At 42.4% G+C, this 19299-nt stretch overlaps 2 long non-coding RNA genes across 2 annotated transcripts in view; one reads left to right on the top strand and one right to left on the bottom strand.

Annotated features, from left to right (window-relative positions):
* The first annotated feature begins 397 nt into the window (after positions 1 to 397).
* On the top strand, positions 398 to 10837 carry LOC132247099 (uncharacterized). The gene is made up of 2 exons (XR_009458451.1): positions 398 to 808; positions 5146 to 10837. It is a non-coding gene; the product is annotated as an uncharacterized LOC132247099 (long non-coding RNA).
* Positions 5655 to 19299, bottom strand: part of LOC109286490 (uncharacterized) — a 27553-nt gene continuing 13908 nt past the window's right edge. Inside the window, exons 2-3 of the long non-coding RNA XR_002094553.2 lie at positions 6592 to 6690; positions 5655 to 5745 (exon numbers count right to left, since the gene is read on the bottom strand). This is a non-coding gene — a long non-coding RNA (uncharacterized LOC109286490). The remainder of the gene's footprint in view (positions 5746 to 6591; positions 6691 to 19299) is intronic.

Below are 19299 nucleotides of genomic sequence, written 5' to 3'. Positions count from 1 at the left end.
CCCCCAAGTCCCTTTCATCTGTAGTGCTAGCCAGCATAGCACTGCCAAGCCTATAAGCATGCTGCAGGTTTTTCCTCCCAAGGTGGAGGCTGCCACAGCATTTTGTGAGGAGCCTGGTCTTGTTAGCAATTTAGGTGTGCTCTAAGAAGGCCCACTGGACTGAGTGCCTCAGGGGATGGGAAAGAGAATGGGAATGCCTTACTTCAGGATCCTGATTGGGTTTAGACATAAACTAGGTACTGAGCTGCTTAGCTCTGCCAAGGCTAAAACAATTCTAGGCATGTGGAGACACAACTTAAGCATGTGGGGATTTTACAGTAAAAAAGTAAGCCACTTCTTGTTCAGGCTTTTCCAAGATTAGGAGGTACCCGAGCAGGGTTCTTCAGGATTGCACTTTTGAATTTAGGTGCCTGAATGCTACCTCAGTCTCACTTTAGGCACAGAAGAGGAGGGTGGCCATCATGGAGAACAGTCCAGTTGCCCTCTGTCCTCTATTGATATGAAACTAGATGCCTTTATGTCCTTGATTTTTCAGGTTTCATATCAATAGAGGACACCATAGTAGAAAACCAAAATGCTCTCTATGATGGTCCCCCTACAGAAGACCCTTTTCATGATGTTACTCTTTGTAGCCAGCTGGGCTGCTGCTTTTAAGGGCCAGGAAGCCTAGGGCTGGCCACCCTGGTCCAATTATCAAATTCAGCTGGGAAGTTATTAGATGTTACTCACAAGGACCTGAGAGAAGGAGTAAGGCTTACTTCTCTACCAAAGGCTGAAGCAGAGGGGAAATTGTGAACAGAAGGCTAAGGTAGGTAGAGGCTTGTTTTGATGCTGCTGTTTGGGGGTAGGTTATGAATAAGCCTTTGCTTTGAGAGAGCATGGGCAGGGCAGTGAGTTCTCCCAAAGCTTGGGAAGGATGGCTATTGGTTAGTAACTCACATGAGTGACCTGTGGGTACCTTTTACTTGGGGTTGCTTTTTGAAATTGGAAAGAGCTATAAACTTGCCCAAGAGATGACACTACAAGAACCCTATTCTGCTACCCTGGATCTTGCTGAGCAGTAATTCACTTTGAAGTTGGCTCAGAAAAATTAATCTGAGTTAACTCTTACAAGTGGATTAAAATTGTTGTTGGCTGCAGTTGTTGAGACTGAAATTAGCCTTAAAGTCTATGCGGTGGTAAAGCGCACAGAGAGATGCGTGAACTGGCTGGTACTGGAAGCAGTGTTGCTGCAAAAGCCTGGAGCTCTGCGAGAGCTCAATTACTCAGCTGAGAATGAGCTAATTTGGGTATCTACTTTGCACTGCAGCAATGTAGACATAACCTTAGTTGCCTTTATTTACTATAGAACTGAAGTAAGTGAAGGTAAATTAATGTCACTTTAATGCTGAATAAGAATCTCCACACAAGTATTTAAGGCAGCCCAATTAATTCCCTCTTTAATTTTCACCTTTAGTTAATTTTGATTAATTTTCCAGAGTGTGTCTGTTTAGGCAAGTAGCTAATTCAAAGGGATTATTCCTTGAATATACCTCCAGCAGTAGGCAAAGAGGGAGATACTGCCAAGAGGATGAGGAAGCAGGTTTTTAGGGGAAACTTGAAAGTAGTGGCTATAAAGCAGCATAATCTAGGATTAGAAGCAAGACACAAACCCTCAGTGAATGATGGAGAGTTTAAAGGAGGACAATATGCACGTTGACTTCCTTTCAAGGGACCAGAAGCTTTAGAGTGGTTTCTGATCATAAAAACAGTTCAGCTCAGGCCTGTGATTCTGAATGCGTTTCTGTGATGTTAATGCACATCATGGGTTGGGACAACCAAGTCAACAACTGATAAATATTCAGCATATAATATTAGAATTGGTCAAAAAAACCTACTCATCTTTTTTTTTTTTAATGTTTAGCTAGAACTAAAGTGTATGGGATGCTCCTTCTCCTAGGGAAGGAACTGAGCTTTACCATAAGCATGCTTTTCCTCTCACTAGCTGACACCCTGTTTCTAAAGGTAGCCTTCTTATAGTACTCAGAAATGAGCAGCCATGCAGTGACCTTTTGAGTTTTATCATGTGACACATTTTAATGCAATCTTGCTCCCGAATTTTAAAGAAATGCCACCTATTAAAAGCTGGCCTGATAACTGTACACAGAAGAGTAGTTGTTTTACTGCAAAATGTTTTGCACCTGGCATGTCCTTGCTCTGCAGTATGCTAAATAATGCATGCTCTTTCCAAAGGATATTAAAACGCTGCTTTAAAAATGAAACGGAGAGAGCAGCTCGTAAGATACTACGTTGGGGAAAATGATCAATAAGAATGAATGGAGAAAACAGCAATGTCAGCCCTCATGGAAATAACTCATCTTTATAATCTTCTGATTTAGGTAGCAGGAGGACTCTAAAAGGAGCCATGCTGATATTAGGTGGTAGAGTGAGGGGGAAACACCATGACCTGTGCAGTAGCACCCAAAGGCATAACTGGGCATTTCTGTACTCTGGGCAGCAACAGTGTACAAGGACAGGGGCAACAGCTGGTAGAGCTACAACAGGACAGGCTGTGGGGCTTACCATGGAAGCAACCACCAAAATGTGTGTCAAGCAGTGATTGTATTAAGGGCATGAGGGTTAATTAATACCTCCCTCAGCATCAGTGGCTACCCCTGAGAGCAGACCTCTGTCTGGCACCCAACCCTGTGTCTACTGCTCTGCCCTCCATGCCCATCTCATGTCCAACACTGCACCCAGAGCCAGCCTTAGGGAAAATGGTGCCATGGGTGAATTTGTATTTTGGGTGCCCACCCTCCTCCTCTGGCACCCTTTAAGTCAGTAGCACTGCTGTAGACATGGCAGATAGGGAAAGGACTGGAGGACTGGGGCCACCTGCCTGGCTCTTCTCCACCCCTGACCGTAGAGCTGCAGCCACCTGGCAGCTGGAAGCTGGGCCCACCAGTGCCTGAGTGCCCACATGGAGCCGCTGCCAAGACTGGGAGTGACTATGACATGCCTGGCACAATGTGCAGTCAGTCCCAGCTGGGGAAGGAGGGAGGAAGGGTGGGGGCAAGTGGTCCTATCCCATGCTTGGTCTCCATCACTGTGGGAGTGTGTGTGTGGTGCCCCCTGGCATCCCCTGACCAGACCAAGCTGGGCACTCACCTACTTCACCCACCCCTAAGGCTGGATCTGACTGCACATGCCTACCAGAAACACTGTATAGAAAGTGCAGGGTGGGGCAGGGCAGGATGGTGAGGTGCCTGATGGCTACATTACAGAACTACCCCCACATCTTTAGGCAGCATCTGGAGCTTGTGCCCCACTTGCCCACCCCTAGTTATGCTGCTGATAACACCTAAACAGACTGAAATAATTTCAAAACAGTGAATTTTATAAAAACATGAAGGGGACTGACTAAGTGACCTCATGAGATCCCTTCTTACTTATTTTCATCTGTATGATAACTGGGATATCCTATTCTAGATAGAGTAAGAAGCCAGGCAGCATCAAGGAATGGGAGAGGTGGAGAGGGCACCTTGCCCTATACTCATGGTATGTTATACAGCTTAAGAAGTTAAAAAGCCATTACTATGTGCCAAGTCTCGTCTCAAGAAATGAGGCATTGTAAGTATTATAGCAGTGTAGTTAAGTGTGATGGGTTATTTCTGTTTCCTTGTTTGTAGAGGTCTAATCTTTTTTTAGGGGTTTAGGTTGTAGCCGTGTTGGTCTAAGGATATAGGCAGACAAGCTTTCTTGGGTGAATTTGATAACTTTTATTAGACCAACCCAAATGGCTGGAGAATAGTTATTAAGCAAGCTTTCGGGTTCAAAAACCCTTCATCAGGCTAAGGACGCTGCAGCAGTTGCTGCGTGCTCTTCCTGGATGCTCTTCCATCAGGTGGTGATTAAAGGGAGGGTTGAACTATAGATTTCTTGGTCTTGTTTCCTTTCCTTACGTTTGTCATTTTTCTGCCTCCAGGATGAGATGGTTTTCCTCAAAGTAAGATGTACCTTGTCTCAGAAGGTGTTGCCATGTAGCCCTGTCCTGGGCTAGTTTTTCCCAATTTGTGGTGTCATACTATATCAAGGCAGCAGTTAACTCTCCCCAAGTAAAAGGGAGTGGGGGTCCTCCCATAGCACTTGTTTTCTGGGGGCTAGCAGGCTTGTTTGGTGGTGGGGTGGCATTGTAAACGGGGCCTGGCATTGTTACCTTGTGATCATCCTACATGTTGTTTCAAGAATAAAGGCTTCACCTGACCCACTACTTAAGGGGTGGGGAAAGTCTGGCCTGTGTGCCGGATTTGGCTGGCAGTGGACTCCATTTCCCAACAGCTCCTGCCCATGTGGGTGGAGCCGGTTTCCCTGGAGGCCCCAGCAGGAGCCATATTGTGATAGCACAAGGCTGGGGTTTCTGTGGATACCCACCCCAGAAGCACTGGCAGGGCACGCAGCTGCTCCAGGACCAGGCTGGGTTCTTGCAGAAGTGATAGCATGGTCCAGAGCCAGGGTAGAGCCTGCATGCTCCAGGCAGGGGCATGCAGGCACCGGATCGCAGCTCTACCCTGTAGACAGACCACACTGTCACCGCTGCAAGGAGCCAGGGCAGAGCTGTGACCCACAGCCTGCACGCTCCTACCTGGAGCATGCAGGCTGCAGATCATGGTTCTTCCCTGGCTCTGGACCATGCTGTCACTGCTGTAAGATCCCAGCCCTGGCCCGGAGCAGCTCCCCACCCTGCTGCATGCCCTGCCAGTGCTGCTGGGGCTGGTCTCCATAGAAACCCCAGCCTCGCGCTGTCACAGAGCAGCTGCTTCTGGGGGTCTCCATGGAAGCCGGCCCCAGCCACGTGGGCAGGGGCTGCTGGGAAATGGAGTTTGTCTACCAGCTGGATCCACCATTTTGCCCATCTCTGCGCTACTGTGTAACTAACTCCACTAAGGCCAGGGCCCAGTGATTTCAGAAATACCCCAGTCCTTGCAGCCCTGATTGGTTATCCCAACTCCCCTTCCCTCCCTGCAACCAACCACTTTTAAAATAGATGTTTTAGGTTACTTGTCACTATGGGACACAGCTGGATACAGTCCAGACACAGTTTCTGTAATTGCAAGATGTGTTAAACTTCTAAGCTGTTTGAACTAGGGTCTTGTACCTCTATGGCAGGTGAAATGAGAGCTGGGATGGAAAAGGACATTGCAGCAAGAATGAAGAATAAGAGAGAGGAGCAGGAACAGAAGACAATGGATATGGACAAGATAATAGATCGCATCAATGGATGAAACTAGCTTGTGCTATTGCAAAGCAATTTCTCTTCTCCACAGCTCAGCAAACTTGCAGAATATTCTGCATTTCATTGTTCCTCAAATCATGATGGCTTTTTGTTAATGCTTAGTTGACTGAATTGGAGCAGAAAAAAGCAGTCCTATTAACGGCTTGTCTGGTATCAGACTCCCTCTCTGTTCTCTCACAGCAGGAAATCTTTTCACAGAACAAGTCACAGGCACATCCCTTCAGAAATCAGTGCAAACTCGTACCCTTTGCCAACATCTTCACCCTGACCAACGCAAGCTCAAAATTAAGCCCATGGTGTCCATTCCAAAATGAGCTACATGCCACTTGGGGCACAGTTGTATCGGGTACTTACCTCCCTGTATTCTGGTTAATATCTTGTCCAAACCTGTCAACTGACATGTACCTCACAGGCGTAGAGATGGGGGATGAACTTTAATCAGTCTATTAGTGTCTCCCACGTGCACAGGCCTGCTAAAAGATATATAAATAGTAATACATCAAATGCATCTAAAGTAACAATTTCAGGCTGCAGAGCAGAAATTACAAAAGTATCATTAATTGACTGCTGTCAGCAGTTTACTGTGAAGTGTTATCAATGCACTATTTTCATTGAAATGTTTCAGAATTTTTTGTCACCTTATGGAAAGAATAATTGGTATTTAATTGTAGCCTGACTGAATAGCAAAAACATCCTTCCCCTTCCCATCCTGCTGTTCCCCTGAATTCAATTTTAAAATGGTCTTGATCAATTAAACTGGCTAGCCAAGAATCACGCGTCTCATCCTATAGTGGACTCCAATAATAAACAGTCAACTGGAAAAAGGCACCCCTTACGGACTGTAAAGCCAATGCAAAATATAGATAACCAAACATGGGCAATATATGAAGTGAAAGGTGCATTTAAGACAAAACAACAGGACCACTAGACAGACACTGGGAAGGGTGCATCTTGCAGATCCACTGCAACTAGCCCAAGTATTTGGAAAGAGAGTTTACCTACTGTTTCAACAGGTAGGGGACATAGAAATAACCAGATGTAAACAAGTCCTTCTAGAAGTGTTGGGATAGTTGTTAAATAAGGGACAATGCTTTACTTTTCCTAAGACATAGTACAGCTGTTCTTTGTTTGGAAAATATTAAGCATTTCCACGATAATTTTTGCAATAATACACATTGCATGTATGGAAGGGGTTGGGTAGAGACAACAGAGGAAATTCAGTATTCCCCTCTCGGAAAACAATCCCTCAGAACTGGCTTAATCGAAGATGAACCAAAAATCAGAACTTGATCCAAAACAAAATCTGACTGTAAACTGACCAGCCGGATCTGCTGGAGGCTTCTTACTCCCGAAGAATCAAACTGTGTCAGGTGGGACACCTTGGGTCAATCCATCCTTAGGAAAAGGTCCATCATCTCCTACAAGAGAATAATGTAGGAAGGAAACCATAACCATTCTTTTAAGGACCTAGACGGACAATATAATTACACCAGTGTCACTTGCATTGATTGATTTGATACTTATGTAAATTTATGCTGTATCCTGGAACAAACAGATGTACAGCTGTCTTGGGGTAGCTACATGCAATAATAGCAGCCTACAGCATCTTAATAGTAGGTGTTGAGCAAACAGATTCTAATCTGTTCACATTAAATAAATGACTCATCCAAGGAAAAGTTTGAACAGATGACACCTATGCTAGTGTAATGTAGGGTGTCGCCAGATATAGCTACCTTATTGGTATCAAATGACAGTGATATATAATTTGTTATGAACTGTTATGTCCACATACTCCTATAGCAATACAAGTGCAGCAAAACCATTGTAGCTTTAGCCTTGAAAGAAAGCAGATTACAGCAGTTTAGGTCACCCCTATCTTTGTAGGTGGAACAGATAAGTGCTGATGTGGGTAACTCTCCCACCCCTTTTTAAAGCTGTTTATGGTTGCATCTATTTTGTTGTTGTTGCTGTTGTTTTCTTTTTTTTTTTAGCTGTAATCTAGTGTAGGTTCCCCTACCACCACCAGGGTCACTGTACACCTGATTGGAGTAAACTTCACCAGCTTGGGCTTGTACAACCCACACCCAAACTTCTCTCTTTACAACAATAGAATTGTGCTGTGTCCAAGCCATTAAAGTCATGGGCTGGAGTAGGGCAAGGCCAACGCACCTTGTGTTGAAAGTTTCCAGGCATTTCAGTAGTTATAATAAAGTAAAGGCAAATTCAAATTCCACCCTGAATTCCCATGAACAAATGACTGTCAAATCCCACGTTTTGATGGCTTTTGCGAAAGCACTTGATACAGTGCCGCATGAGGAAATTTTGTTAAGCTGAAGAAAACGAGGAATTGTAAGGAGCTGGCTCATGTATGGCCAGAAGTGTAAAGTGTTTGAAATGGGGGAAACATCAGGTTGTAGAGATGTTACTAGCAGAGTTCCCAAAGATTTGTTTTAGGCTTGAACAGGTACATATTTTTCATTGATGGCTTTGGCACACACAGCAGGAGCATGGTAATGAGATAAAGCAGAGGATTTGGATAGCCTACATAAAGAATGAGATGAGTTTGAGGATGGGGGTGGAAAAAATGGAATCGAGTAACACAGAACGCAAGGTTAGGAACTTGAGGGTGAACAACAAAACCTCTATAAGTTGGGAGCCCATCAGTCAGAAATGACTGAGGTGGAGAAGGACCCTTGGGTTATTATTTGGTCTTGGGATGACTATAAGCTATTAATGCGAACCTGTGGCACATAAGGAGTATTATTTTCAGTAGAGGTAAGGAAGTACTAGCAGAGCTGGCCTTAAGGAAAATAGTGCCTTGGGTGACCTTGTGTTTTGGCTCCCTATACTCCCTCCTGCCCTGCCCCAGGGGTCACTGTGGCCTGGCTTGGGTTGTCACATCTCCTTTTCTTCCCCTGCTGCTTCTCATGGCCCCATTAGGTAGAGGTGGTGCCATGCTCCCCCTTCTGCTTCTTACCCCCATGACCCAGAGACAGGGATAGGCTGTCTGTAGCTTGAGATGCAGCTAAAGGAAAAATGATGCAGGGATGACACCAGTGCTCCCCCTTGCTGCAGCTCCTGGTGGCAGTGACATAGGCAGCCTGAGAAGGGTGAGGCAGGGGTCTGGGGTCCTGGCCTTGGGTCTCGCCTGCTAGTGCTAGCAGCAGCCCTGTGGTCATCACCCTGCAGTGAGTGGGGGTAGGCAGAGCTGGGCAGGGTGGACTCAGTAGCTGTGCCTGAGCTGAATTGCAGCTTATTCATGCTTCCACAAACAGGCACAGAACTTGCATGTCCTTACCTGTGTGAATAAGATTTCAAAAGCCAGCAGTTCCCTATGTAAAGGGGCAGATGGTGTTTGTGCCTAGAGTGCATGCAAGTCATTTGAATGACCTCTTAAGAAAAAAAATTAGCAAGAAGTTAAAAATAGACCATACCAGACAGAATGCATCCTCTTTGGAAAGTATTAAGACCTCTCTTAAAATCTTTGCCATACAGGATTACATTCCAATACAGTAAGAATCGACGTGGGTAAAAATCAGCCCAGTTTTAAATGTGTCAAATGCCCCAAATATCTATGGTCTGTTCTACCCAAAGATTTTTCCGTGATTGACTGAAATAAGTCCCAAGTGAATCTAATAACTTACCACTGGTAATAAGCATTCAGAGTTAAGCTTGTATCAGGTACAGCCATGTAAAATATAATATTACTGAATCCTAATAACTTTCCAGGTAATTGACCAGAGTTTTTGACAATGAACAGTTTTCAAGGTCACAGTTTGCCACGTTCTTTTGGAAAAGTTTTCAAAAGGGTCTAAGATCTCTTTCTTTCTTTTCTTTTTTCTCTTTGGCAGTGCAGAGTTGGACTTCCAGCTCACTAGGAAGTTAAAGTCCAGCAGGTCAACTTAAGTGTTTTAGGCTTTTTTGGTCATCTTAGAACTTAGATGCTAGCAAGAGCAGTCCTTCTGTTGCAGAGCTATAATGTTCACAAGGCAGAGAGTAAACTCTCATGTACTGACTAGTATGTGCAGCTGTCTTGGATGTTTGTACAAGAATTTCTGCTGATGGCAGTTCTCCTGAAATGAACCTCTATGCAAAATATATGCCTTTGATAATCTGCCATTGAAATGCTAGTGGGAAATGTATTTTGTTTTGTTTGGGGGGAGCAGGAGAGGGGCAAGAGACAGACACATGCTAGTTACTGGGCAAATAAGCTGGGGAATCTAATAAACTTCTGCTTGTTTTGAAAGTAGTATACAAGTGATCTAATCTAGCCCCCAAAATGTGTTTTGAATTAGGCTTCAGTCAAGAGTGCCACTTGGCAGACAGAAAACCTTCGTGTATCAATCCTATAATCAGTACAGAAGGGCAAGTGATTTCAAACTGCCTATGAGCAAGACTCCTTATGACACTTATTCAAACTATGTTCAGCAGAGGAAGTCTTCCTCTTATGTTTCCTGAGCTGTATAATCTAAGCCCTCAGTAAGCCTTAATGAGAATACCATCCCACTCCAAGTAGGAGCTAAATAATATAACACGCAAAGATGTATGTACTTCCTGGTAAGCAGACCTGAGTGCTCACCAGTTAGGGAAAGGAGTTGTTATGCCTTCGTGGCATTAGAGAAGAGAATGGATAACCCAGCACTTGCTATAGAATTAGATATCAAATAAGCTTCCTCTTCCTCTTCCATTTTCTTGACGCACTGAATTTTTGAGATCGAAATGCCTCTTACAAAATTGGCCTGTTTCAAAAATTCAAGCTGAAGTTGCTGCTCATGGGGTCATACTACTATTCATTAAATACTGTTTTGTGACTGGCTGTTAGTGGAGTACCTCTCCCTGACATGGAGGAACAATCACTGTCTCAACTTCACAGGTTTGAAAGTATCTGGATCTGGCTTTTGTCAGGCAACTCCCTAACTGACCTCAGCAGGCTGAACAAGTGACTTCAAGATCTCATTCAGCTGCTCATGATTTCTGTGCCTACCATAGCTGGAAAACTAGGCAGTGCTGTGCCACTCTAATCATATGATCAGAAAAAGACGGGTAGCTGGAGCTAAAATATAAGTTATATTTTGAATTTGATGTAAACAAATCTGAATGGTTGATTTGCACACAAATCCAATACACGTCACCCTGTTCTGTATCATCTTTTTATGCCAACTGTTCATCAATTTTGTTACTTCTCTTGTAACTCTAAATTCTTAATAGGTATTCAGTTTTGTTCTTTGGGTATGCTGTTATGGTCCCATCTAGCAGCAGTCCATAAATCTAGCATGCCTCCTACTTCTCTTTACATAAATCTTCCAGTGTCTTAACTTTTTCGTCCAATATGTTCTCTACCCAGAGCGTTTAACTTCTTTCTTTTGTAGCTGACTGTTTACAGATATCTATTTCCCCTTCTAACAACTTCAAGAGTTTCCCAGATTAGAAAAGGAGATACCTCTGGGGAGTTATTGAATGTAATTGCTTCAATAATATCTTTTGTTCATTTCTGCAAGCATTACAGGATCTTTAAAGTACATGTCATTTCAGTTCCAGGATCATTAAAGTCACTTATTTTCTCAGCCCAATAGTACTTTATGTTCTAACTTTCGGTAGTTTTAAAAAGACACAAGTATAACAAAATGGGCGTTAAATGGCAAATGCGTAGTAAATAAGTATTGACCAACACAGTCATCATGTTGATTAAAATGCTGGAGGCCAGTAAAGATTGTTCTTAAGTGTGGTCAGACTTATCCTTTTGGTTTACTTGAGAAGACATTTTTTGGGGGGGAGGAGGGAGAATGAAAGGCACACAACTGACAACTCTACCAATTTGTGACCTACTTCACAACACCTGAAGGCCTGTGGTACTTCTTCTTTAGAGAGGCCTGTATATGGGAATCCTACAATCTGCATTGTTTCTTCAGCGACTGGTAGAAACTTCCTTAGATTTTTTTGCCATGGTATAATGAAGAGCTAATTCAAATGTCTGACTTGTAGAAGAAACTGTTCAGCACAGGGCATGTGGTATATTTTTTATATCTTAGTTTCATAGTTGGTAGGGTTGGAAGGGACCTGAGCAGATCATCAAGTCCGACCCCCTGCCATGGCAGGAAAAAGTACTGGGGTCAAACAACCCCAGCAAGGTTTTCGTCTAACCTCTTCTTAAAGACCCCCAGGGTAGGAGCCAGCACCACTTCACTTGGAAGTTGGTTCCAGATCCTAGCCGCCCTGACAGTGAAGTAGTGCCTCCTGATGTCTAGTCTGAATCTACCCTCTGCCAGCTTGTGACTGTTATTTCCTGTCACTCCTGGTAGTGCTCGGGGGAAGAGGGACTCCCCCAGTGCCTGCTGGTCCCCCCTGACTAGTTTGTAACCGGCTACTAGATTCCCCCTCAGTCTTCTCTTGTGGAGGCTGAACAGGTTCAGGTCCCTCAGCCTCTCCTCGTAGGGCCTGCCCTGCTGCCTCCTGATCATGTGGGTGGCCCTACTCTGAAACCTCTCAATGCTGTCCACATCCCTCCTGAAATGCGGCGCCCAGAACTGGATGCAGTACTCCAACTGCTACCTGACCAGTGCTGTGTAGAGGGGGAGGATCACCTCCTTGGACCTGCTCGAGATGCATCTGTGGATGCATGACAAGGTGTGGTTGGCCTTCCTGACTGCGTCCCCACACTGTCAGCCCATGTTCATTTTGGCATCAATAATGACTCCAAGATCCTTTTCTGCCTCTGCACTGACGAGAAGGGAGTTCCCCAGCCTGTAGGTATGCTGCTGGTTCTTCCCCCCCAGGTGCAGCACCTTGCACTTGTCAGTGTTGAAACCTATCCTGTTCTCATCCGCCCACCCCTGTAACCTGTCTAGGTCCAACTGCAGCCTATTCCTCCCTTCTAGCATGCCCACATCCCCCCCACATCTTAGTGCCATCAGCAAATCTGAATAGGGTGCTTTTTATCCCCTCGTCCAAGTCACTGATGAAGATGTGAACAGCACGGGTCCGAGGACCAAGCCCTGGGGGACCCCACTGCCCACATCCCTCCAGGTCGAAAATGACCCATCCACCACCACTTTCTGGGTGCGGCCCTCCATCTGACTCTGTATTTGCTTTAAAAGTTTTACAGAAAGGGTTCAAATACATATTGATGAGCATAAAAAGAGCAGGAAAACCAGTTGATGTGACACTGCCCAGCAACGGCAATAATACACCACTTGACTCCCTCTCTTTGAAGTTTTGGCATCCTGTTTTGTTTGTATGTCTTTTCTGTATGAAAGCAAAATCTGCTTCCGTGTCCATGACTCACTTTTATTTAGTCTGAAAAGCTAACCTAGCTCATAATTACTGTAGTAAATTCAAAGCTGTCCAAGTTGCTGGTGAAGAAGGTCTTAAATGTCTCTGTTCTTGTTTTAAGGCCTCTGATGCACCATCTAAAGTCCCTATACTATTAAAAGAGCTGCAAGAGATGTTGACTGAAATCCTTGGCATCTCTGAAGTCTGTGGCAAAGATCTCATTTACTTCAACAGAACGGAGACTTTATATTTTCTCTCAAAAAAAAAATTTACTTGATTTCCAGTTATTGCTTCAAACCTCACAGTACAGTGTCAACAGTAATGAAGGAAATGAGATGTGCAAATATAATAATGAATATTTGACTCAAACTGAAACTGCTGCTCATGGGATCATACTATTATTCATTAAATGCTGTTCAGCCCAAATGCCAGTATTCATGAAACTATTAGTAAACAGTTTGTGCTGGAATTGCATTCCATGTTATTCACTAACTGTTCAATATATCCCTATTAAAAAAAAACAAACAAACAAAAAAAGCAAATAATGCAAAATCTCCAGTCTTCTAGTTAAGAAACACGGACAAATGGTCTGATTGATTAGGGGTGCTTTGAATTGCAAGTACCAGACATCAAAGAGCTCAGCAAATTAAATGTTTACATCAACCCTATAGAGCTGAGCTGTTGGGCTCTCTGTACAATGCTGTTATACAGGTCTTATAACAATCTTTTAGATATAACTTAATACAAGTTTTGAATGCCACCAGGCCAACATCTCTCTCTCTCTCTCTCTCTCATATAGATAGATAGATAGATAGAATTGAACATGTTTCATCCCCCAAATAACATCCTTAGACTGCATGCTCCTGGAGGCAGAGGGCACTATATCTGGGTTTAGTACAGTACCTAGCCTGTGTCACTACTTGACTAGGTTCTTGCCTATCGGTGTGTGTGTGTGGTACACATGTAACACTTGAGAGAGTGTCATGTGGCCTGTGAGTTTTACATTAAGTCCTGGTTCAGTCCCTTTCAGTCGTATCTGCATTAGAGTTGAGTTGACCAACATTTATTTATTTTTTCTTGGTAGGACTGCAGCAACATGTTGCCTTGTAGATAACATCACCTGACTTGCACTTCTTAACCAAATTCCATGATCAGTAACCTCAGTCAATGGCATTCAATTTTACTGTTATGAATTCACTGGTAGGATGTATTTTAATGCTAGAGCACAAAGTAAAGAGCCATAAGGAAACAATGCTGTTTAAAGAACTAAAAGAAGCCAGTGAAGAATATATAGTGCTTGTATATACTACATAGTATTTGAAATTTATCACATTGTCTATCTGATTCATCTGAATGGCCCTTTAACATTCACTATGCTTTACTTTATTTACACATAAAAGTTAAGTAGCATTAAAATTTCTAATTTACAGAGCCAAAAGCAGGGGAATACTGAGTTAAGGCTGTTGCTCCAGCCCTAAACACAGCTTCTGTGTTGGCTCACTGCAGCAGTAGCATCTCTGCTGTATGCGACTGTGTGTACTGTTGTCATGCTTCTGCCATTTCTGTGCACAATGGCTGGACTTTTATAACCTTGTTACAAGAAGCACCATCCAGATTTGCAGATATGTCACACAGAGTTGTAAGGAGCTACCCACAGTGAATTTAATTAGCACCAAACATGGAATACTTGGTGACCTGCAGTGCAGATAACATAGTTGCTGTCCAATGATACTAACTTATTTAAAAAAAAAAAATCCTATAATACTGTGATACTATAGCCCATGTATTGGATTAAGCTAACAAAGGATTATAGCTGGTAATTTACAGTCAAGAAAGCTGAATCACAAATGGTAACAACACCAAATCCAAGCCTGTTCTGTGCAGCAAACCATGTTGTTTTGCAGTTCAAATAAAAGATCCAGAAAGAACTGGGAATAACTGCCAGTAATTACTAGGTATTTCCCCAATATGTATGGATAGATTTTGGTGACGGATGCTGTAAAGACAGCCTTCTAAAATGAGCTAGTAATCTCCGGGTTTAAAGTATACAAGGCAAATACTACCAAGATTTACAATCAGAACCAACTATATTATAGCCGGCTTGTGCTCTCACACAGAAATCTGGTGTTTGACTTGTGAGGGGAAATTAAAAAGGAACTGAGTCCACCCCTGTTTTGTTAGATTGATTCTCTGATATGCTTCAGGTTAAAGGAGAATGTTTTGGCAGTCATTCCAGCAGGCTATGTTCTCCTTCCCTTTTTAAAATACTAATTAAAAGATCAGATGCTTGAGGCTGTACTTAGATGTGATATAAACAGTGGCATGTTTATACAGTTAATAAATATATGTTCCTTAGAAAAAGTGTCCATGTAAAACTCCTAAATAACATTGCTCTACTATTGACTTAGAGGGCCAGAATATGCTTGGCAATAGTCATAAGCAAATTCTGCCAAGGTAAGAGGCGCAAGATGGTCTCAAGGCTAGAGCCTTATCCTGAAATCTGAGACCTGGGTGTTGTACCAGAGTCAGCTGCTGACTTGATGAATGATCTAGAGCAAGAGATAGTCCTGCTTTTTTTCTGTATGTTTTCCCCTTCTGTAAAACTGAAAGAACATCACTTAGCTTACTGTGTAAAGAGCTTGGTCATTTAGAGAGGCCACTTATGTAAAAGCTAAATTGTGATACTGTCGGTTTGGGATGAATTTTCCTAGTGGTGTGTACAGTGGGCAGAGGGCTGCTTTAACCTACCTGTTCATTGTAATCTTACTTTGCGCATGCAATGAGTTCCACAAAATTAATACGGGCTACTTTCTTCTACATTTTAAACCTTGTTGCACCCATTTTGTCTGACCAATTTATATCCGATATATAATATACAGCACCTTTTATCTTGTGCTGGAAAACATTTTGCAGAGCAACTTTTATGTGAGAAGCAGTTACAGCAGGCTACTTATAACCTGAGTTTGACCCAAAGTGAGGGGAAAGATTTTTAAAAGCTTTATTTTCAGTTTTAGTATAAAATCTGCACACAATGGAAGTAGAAGAAAAACTGGGGATTTTAAAACAGGAGATGGGTTATATACACATTGAAACAAAAGGAAAAGCACTGTATACACAGGAAGACGATTTATAAATAACTCTTATTATCCAAAAAAAATCACTATTTCTGGTCAAAACCCCTCTTGTATTAGAATTACCGAAGTCACCTGTCAGAAATGACTGAGTATTCAGGCTTTTTGAGGGATATTTCTGACATTTTCCTCTTCAACCTCTGGAAAGAGAGCATTGTTCAGTGCTACAACCTATGCTAAGAGTGCTTTGGATGCCTTAGTTTGATTGTTTTTTAATGTGTAGCACAATAAGAATTAAATAATTTCTCAGTGCAACATTGCTGTAAACTTAAGCCAGTGCATTTCATTAATGACTTATTAACTGGGTCCAAGTTCTACATGTTGGACTTGAGAGCACCTAAGGTCCAAATGACTGTACAGAGAATGATGCTCCCATAGCTAGGGGGAGGAGAAACCTCTCTTCAATTTTCTCTGCTACCACAGACTTCCAGTGTGATTCCAGGCAAGTCATTTAGGCTGCTGACTGATGTGAAAAAAATAAATAAATAAAAATAAAACCCCCAAAAAACCATTGCTTTACCAGAAGAGGAAGTGCATTAGTTTGACTCGTCTCCCCAGCTTCTGTATAGATTGTGCGCTTCAGCAGGACTTTTTGGCACTTTCATCTAATAGCTGATTGAATCGGCTTTAAATAAAAGTGCCAAAAAACTCCACTGAGGCACGCAATCTATACAGACACTAGGCAGGCTGGGTCAAATTAATGTGATGCCTCTACTGTACTATGGCACACTGAGCTTTAAAGTAAAGCACTGGGGTTTTTTTTCTTTTTTTCACATCTGTAAGCAGCCTTAGTCTCTCTTTGCCCTCTGTAGAATAGCAAATCAATAGCTACTATTGTGATCACCAGGTTAAAAAAAAACAACACAGGCATATGTGAACTAAAAGACCTAAATAATGAGCTTTGTTGTGGAGCAGAAAGCAACTTCTGCAAACCCTTGGTCTCTCTCTACCTAATAGATACTGCCTATCTGACAGATCATCTCCCAATTCTTCTAATTAGGGACTGTCTCTACATTTAGAACCTTTATCACTACACCTAGTTCCCAGAGACACTGTGAGGATGAATAGACTCAAGATAGCCACATATTTGGATATGATAGTAATTGAGGAGATGTTGGGAGGAGAGGGGAGTATGTAAATGCCTAAAATGGGTAGGATGAGTGGTCATGGAGATACCATATGGATACTTCCCTATGGCTTTGCAGTACCTGGCTGGACTCTATCCCTCAATGGCAGGGACACATTTTCAAATGCATACGTGAACAAATGTTGGGACAGGGCATTGGTAGGCAGATGTGTGTGGGTGGGTGTCAGCTGTGTGACTATACGTCTGAACAGAATAGGATTTTTGGTAGAAGAAACCATTTGGAAATTTTGGCTGGATATTCACTTTCCTAGTAATATATTAGTTTAATTTAAATTCACTTTACAGTCAGTGCACAAGAGAATTATTTTGAAGGTTTAATTTTGCTAGCTGTGAAAGCAATAAGGTGGCTATCAACAGAGAAGAAATAGCTTGGTTGTTTGTTAATGCTCTTGGACTGTACTATAGCTACTAGGGGCAGCTGGAACTGTAAAGGATCAAATAAAATATGTAGCATTGTTGCTTTTTGGATTATTTGTTTTGTTATCTCGACAGTTCTGTTTTGTTTCTAGAAACTTACAGTTGATTTCTGTGGTTTAATCAGAAAAGAGCCTGTTTTAATCCTGAACAGAAGCAGGGAAAGGCCTTTAGCCATCTAGAAAACATAATGTTTGGTCTGTTATTAGTAAGAAGGAAAAATCCATTACATTTATCATGTTTGCATTGGTGCTAATTTTCTGGACATTTTAATTGGGGAAAACTGCATTGAATTGCCTATATTTGGACTGGGAATTTAGTGTGTTAAGATGGAGATATTTGATTTTTATCTGCTATAAGCAGCCATCTGGAGTTAATTTTATTTGTGTTACGTGGCTTGCATGTGTTTATATTGCAGATTGAAATCCCTTAAATTGCATTCTTTGAATTTTTACATATCCTAAATGACACTTGCTTGCAATACAGTAATCACTCCACTGTGAATATTAAAATGGAAACATGTGATTGAAAAAAAAGACAATGTATAACAAACAAATTCATTTACAGCAGAGTGCAAAGTCATACTATATAATGAAATGCATAGATTGCACGGTGAAATACATCTTGTGCCTATTGAAATGCAATTAGAGTATTTAAACTTGTCCTATTTAACACAGCCAATGTTTTGTTATGCTGCAAGAATGCAAACATATTTGTTAAAAGGTATCTTTGGAAATGTGCTTTATATATGCCAACCGGAGTAACCTCAGTATCGCTTCTTGCTATGGACCAGAACATTGTTGGTTCTTGTACTACAAAAAGACTTCTATTTATTCAAAACTGTCCAGTCAGTGCTGTAATGAACAGAATTGGCACCCAACGTAAACTGCACAGGACAGCTATGGGGAAGGTTGGGTTGGAGTGTGGTTCCAAGGGTGGGGGCAGATGGCCCCAGGTTTGGGAAGCTGCAGGTCCTGGGGAGGAGATGGGTTTTGGGGGTAGGTCCTGAGAACAGGAAGCAGGAGGGGCAGCAACCTTATCCATGCTGGGATTCCTACATGGTCCCAACTGAGCCAATGCTGCTATTACATGTGCTCTGCCCACTCCAGGTATTGGTCTTAATGCATCATCAGCCAGAGACTATTTTGGAATTCCTGACACAGACTCTGCAGGGGTAAGAGGTGATTCTGGCAACCCTCCTAACTTGGCACCCTGGGCAAGCGCCCCTTTTGCCCACCCATGGTTACAATACTGTGCCCAGTGCAGCTCTGCCTTAGGATCAAGAAAATTCTAAAAGGGTCCTGAAGCTGCAAGTTATGCAATGCAGCTGTCCTCTTCTGCAATGGATAAAGACTGACAGAGGTCACCAAACAAGACATTTTCACTCTCTAAATCAGTGAAAAGTTAATCTGACAGTGGGATTCAGATGCTTCTTGAGAAGGAATTATTGTACAGCATGGTGGCCCAACCAGAATTTTTTACTTCTGATATTTAGCTCAACTTTTCATTTGTAGATCCCAAATGTACCTACATTTTATCTTAATTCTATCACCAAATGATACGTCCAGTCTTATACCTGATATGTTTAGTTACAATGTATGTTTAGTGTATTTGGATAGCAAACCAATAACAACATCATCTTGGCTATCTTTAAACTCTTCTGTATCTACAGGAAAAGAAAACTTTTACGCAAAATACTTGAGTCAGAAAGCCCACTGGTATAAAGTGGCACGACTCTGGTTCATAGACTTTACCTCTGCTGAGTCTCCATCCAAATTGTCTTTGTGGCTGGTATTGAATTACTGACTACAGATGACCAGTTCACTGTTTGTGGTTACATTTCTATTCCCAATGTGAGGAGTCCTATCTCTCATGGACTAACAATTGATTTGTCCATTTTCATCTTCATTTCAGCTGAGAAAGTCATTATGTAAAATAATAACAGCTTTCCCCATGAAAATAAGTGTGTCTCTTGACAACTAAGCAGGAAGCTGGCATTTCATTTTTTTTCCAGGCTATCAGCTCATTATGCTACTGAATATAATGTTAAAGACCTGACATTCTAA

Source organism: Alligator mississippiensis, chromosome 1, assembly GCF_030867095.1.
Source record: "Alligator mississippiensis isolate rAllMis1 chromosome 1, rAllMis1, whole genome shotgun sequence".
Taxonomy (NCBI): Eukaryota; Metazoa; Chordata; order Crocodylia; family Alligatoridae; genus Alligator; species Alligator mississippiensis.
This window is presented reverse-complemented; position numbering and strand designations above follow the sequence as displayed.